Here is a 5,211-nt window from a genome sequence, read left to right as displayed (position 1 = left end):
ACATCGTGGAAATGCTTGGAGGATACATCACTTCTCATCTCAAAGCAAACCATTCTCTTCGACAACTAGAGAAACATTGACAACACCTTCCTTATAGTTGAATGCTCCATCCAACTAGATATCGAGCTTCACTTGTTTATTGGGACATTCTCTTTTATAATTCCCAGTTTGTTTGAACTTAAAGAAATGTGATGTGGGTCTACTCTTGGACTTTGTCCATGTTCACATTGTTTTCTCCCACATGCCCGACTACCTTTTACATACAAACTTTCTCCCAAAGTCCCTTCTTATGTATTCTTTTTCCTTTGATTTTATCTCGTATATTAAGGTTGTTACCAAGTATTCGTCAAAAGTTGTGAAAGATGAGATCAAAATTATTGCCCTATACTTGTCATCAAGCTTGTGTAAATCATGATTGTTGGATTAAAAGTGTAGGCATGTTGTTGCAATTCTATGGGTGCCCTACGGATTTTGTAAATCATCAAGCTTGAACAAATCTTTTGGTGCATACAAATTTGTGCAAGTTGGATAGACTATCCAAATGTCATCAAGGAAAATTTCTCTATATCCTCATATTCTAGTTCCTCACGAGTCCTATGGCTTCAAAAATTAGAGAAAAATAGTAACTTAAATCCAATAAAATAGTAAAAATATAATTCAAAATTAAATATAGTGCTAATTAACTCTTCAATATCCAAAGTATAAGACAAGTGACATTATATAGAAGTAAATAAATAGTTATATTTATACATGGTATAATGTCAAATGAAATTAATCTTAATATCACAAAAAGATCTAAATTGAAAGCCAGTATTTATATATTTAACATAATTATAAGTGTCACACAAAACGATAAAAAAGGGAAGATGTATCACTACACATTTAGTTTATTTATTTGCAAAAGAGAGAATGTACTCCAATTTCTTTGGGAACAAGAATACAATTGTCGGTTGTCAACAAGTTACATTTAAATTGGACAGATAAACTAGGATATCTAACACGGAAAGATATGTCCATGTTAGACAAGATGTCCTGAAAAGTATTAATTACTTCTTAGAATCAAACCCACTTATGTTATGCAGATTGAGCCTATGCAGATTCAACCTATTCTTCTAAAGAGAATGTATGGAAAATGAAAATAAATTGAAATGACGGTAATCAAAATTAAGAGCATATATACTATTTTGAGTAGAGAAACTCCATATGGAGATACTAATACAAGACATAAAAAAATTAACATTCCAAATTTTTTGTTTTTTATATTACCAAAAGTATCTCTTACATTAGGTAATGAACTAATTTATTTTATGGCATATAGTTGTCCTCTCAACAATTGTTACTTCCAGAAATCGAACATTTGACATTTTGGTAATTTTAATAATAGACCACTTGACCATTACGTTATTGGTCACAACCTACGATTTTAGGCAGCCACATATGACAAAGATGAGGAAATATCTATTATTATTAAAACTCATAAGTCGTATTTATGCATTAATTGCTTACAGATGACAGGTGAGATTTATTGTTTGTTTCCATTTTCTGATTGGCATTAACCCTTCATCAGCCAAAGCCCACCACTACATTTATAACTCTCTTTTCATACGTACGTGTAGAACTTTTGTTTGCTTATTTTCTGTCAAACCACCAACATTTTATTTATCACCATTATTATATAATCATCTCTCTAATAATATTCTTAATAGAACTTTTTATCATATGTCTTGAAATGTCCTTTAGTCACTAATCAAAGTGCACCTTTCTCCCATCTAAATGTCTCTTTGTTTTATATGTGGTTTAAATAACTCATCACTTGGTCAGATAAACTTGTGTGAATTGGACATATATCTAGGCAAGTTTATTCCTTGCCTTACTGTCTGAAAAGTAATTTCGAAATAAGTTTTAAATGAGTAATACAAACTTTGTCATCTTTTGAATATAAAAAACATAATATTTATGTTTACATGTTAGTGTACAATATTTTATGTATTTTCATTATATCATCAATATTTATACTAATAACTAGTGATAAATTTAGGACTCAGAGTCAGAGTGTGTAATATATATTAAAAATTAAAATAATAAATATTATTAATTATAAAAATATTGATATCAAAATCACAAAATTAAATATATTTAATCAAATAAAATACATTTTTCATAATTAATCTTTATGTGATTTCATATTTTAAAATGGTTGAATTGTAAATTTGTTGTCAATGTTGTGGTACACTTCTCACTAAATATAAGAATCTACAGACTCATTCATCCATGCATTTTCCATTCGATTACGCAACCTATTTTTCACAATTTTCATAATTAAAAAAACTCTTTCTACACTTGTGTTACTAACTTCAAAAAAAGATAAACTAATAGGTAAATAACATGTCTTTCATTTTCAACTAATTTATCTTAAAGATTATTAATTCATGTGAAATAAGCAAATTTAACATTGTTATGCATATCAATTATGTAAGTCTCAAATTAATTATCAAACATCACTAAATCATTTGAATAAAAAATCATGTGTATAAAACTGTGCAAATTTAATCAGTTTTTTCGTATCAAAAGTAGAGAATAAGTTAGTTAGACTCAAACAAGACATATAAAGAAGCAACTGGTTGTTTGTCTCAAAAATCCGATCATGAAATTACTTAAGTTACATATTTATAATATTATAAAATAATTCAACACGATGATGATTATTTATTTTCACAAAGCATGTGATGTTATTTATAAAAAATGGCTTGTAGAGTTATAAATAAGAGTGTAATATTTATATTGTGTTTAAATATTTATATAGAGTCACTACATAATTTATCATTCATTTGGATTACTTTTTTGAAGAGTAATGATAATTGAATATGAATAGTAGATAATACAATAACATTGTATAGAATTCATACACTTTTAGTGGATATATTTTTCTATTTTAAAAGAAATTGAGGATGTGCATTTGCTCATCCTCAAAATCAAATAGCACCGTCCTTGTAACAATATAAAAAAACTTTTATATTAGTCATGCATTTTTTCAAACAAAAAAACATAACATTTCCTCTTTAGTAATTGGGCAATATATTTAGGTACATCTATTAATATATCTATTATCTCTCTTTTAATTACGAAAACTATATATGAACAGGGGTCTGAAAGTTTACCAAGATCAACATAACTTCACATATCTATGAGCAGTTAACACCAAGTTTTAAAAAATCAACTGAAAATTTAGTAGGTTTGATTCTCTACTAATTAGTTTGAGGACTAATTTATTTTCCTATATTTTTATTTTTCAACTATTTCATTTTTTAAATATTTGATATTTTAGAAACACAATACACTTTTATATATTTTTTAACTATATATATTACTCTTTTTTCCATTTCATATTTATCTATTTCTATTTATGTAAATAAATGAATATATTTTAGTCTGTTTTTTTTTAATAATGACTTGTTAAATTGTTTGTGTAATGTAATTACTTTATAAAGTCAAAACATAACCAAAAAATATATTTATGTAATTAAAAAAACGTAATTTTTATATTCTAAGATGGCACTTTTCTATAGCACTTCTTTAGGTTTCTACACAATTCATTTTCCAAGGAACATATATTTATGATGTAAGTAAGTTACAAAAGCAAATTCATGTTAATATTTCTATTCCATTAAGTTGACATGCACTTCTTATTGGTTACCCACATTTTTTTAATTTTTCTCATATAGAATGTATCTTCTTCATGTTATATTATTTAAGAAAAAACAATTTAAATATAAAAAATGAAAGTGCAAAGTATCAAGGATTCCCCTAGGAATGTCTTGCCTATATTTTGATGACGACAAGATTTTATTAAAGCTTGAAGATGACTCAACAATCAACATGTCTAGATCTCCTTGGTCATATCTAGACTAGGTTATATCAAAAGAGTCATAATTCTAAGTAGTCTGGGATGTGTGCCTTAGTGAGTGAGTATAGGTGAGGTAAACCTAGATGTAAGTCTCACAAGCCATTATAATTGTCATATCATATTCATGAGACATATCATCTAGTTTATTGTATGTTCATGCATTAATCTTACATGTTATATGTGTATATTAGGCATAATATAATTGCTAAAACATGTATAGGAGTTAAGCATAACATATAAGTAAGTTTGCCTTTTTAATCACGTTTTTAATATGTTGGTTAATCGATTAACGTGGTGACTTAATCGATTAACTTAACTGTTTTCTGTTATATCTGTTTTTCTATTACAACTGTTTTCTGTTTAATCACGTTATACTAGTTAATCGATTAACGTGGTAACTTAATCGATTAACATGTCTGTTTTATGTTATAACTGTTTTCGGTTTTAACTGCTTAACTGAATGCAACGGTTTGAAAGGTCAAATTTATTTTGTATAAGTTTAGGCAAATTGCAGAAACACATAGCATTGCATACTATTTGTTTATATTTGATTAGAGAGCATATTTTCATGATTTACTTTGTAATTGGCAGAGAGAAATGCATGTGTGAGGAAGAGAGATTAACATGTTTTGTTGAAATTATTCATGGTGTATTGCATTATGTTTTCATATGCTTAATCTCATCCATTCTTTCTTGCATGTTCATGCATTCTTGCTAGAGATTTTAAGAGAAATATTATGTGTTTACTGTTTTGTATTAATGCATGATGGCTTGTGTTTCTTGAGAGTGAGTTAATCCTTGAAGTTTTGTCATAGTTATAATTTGAGCATTTTTGTGTTTGGTACAACTCTGTTTTTTTTATTATTTTGTTTTGTACTTTGGGTTAGTCTCTTGGTGTCTTACCACCATTGAGATAGAGTGATTCTTCACCAAGACTAGAAGGTCTTGAATTGAGAACGTGGATCTTGGCTGGGATGGATCACGAGAAAGGTTTTCTCAGGCGATAGGGATAGTCAATCCAAAGATTAGATGTTCTAGAAATTCAAGAAAGAAGCATCTTGAGTCTTGTAAATTGAATTGGTGTATGTGATTATACTAATTGTTCAATATAGTGAAGAAGAAAATATCCCAAGATCAGATAGGGAGGCATGAATGTAGTTTACAGTGGACCACAAACGAACCAAGATAAAAATCCATTTGTGCATTTAATCTCCTTTATAATTTTTACTGTTTTAATTCGAGTTTGAAGCTGATATTTTGCATGCTTATACCTTGCTATATCCTTGTTAATATTGCATAAATATATC

Source organism: Lupinus angustifolius, chromosome LG12 (assembly GCF_001865875.1).
Source record: "Lupinus angustifolius cultivar Tanjil chromosome LG12, LupAngTanjil_v1.0, whole genome shotgun sequence".
Lineage (NCBI taxonomy): Eukaryota > Viridiplantae > Streptophyta > Magnoliopsida > Fabales > Fabaceae > Lupinus > Lupinus angustifolius.
The sequence above is the reverse complement of the archived record's forward strand: the minus strand, read 5'-3'. Positions refer to the sequence as shown.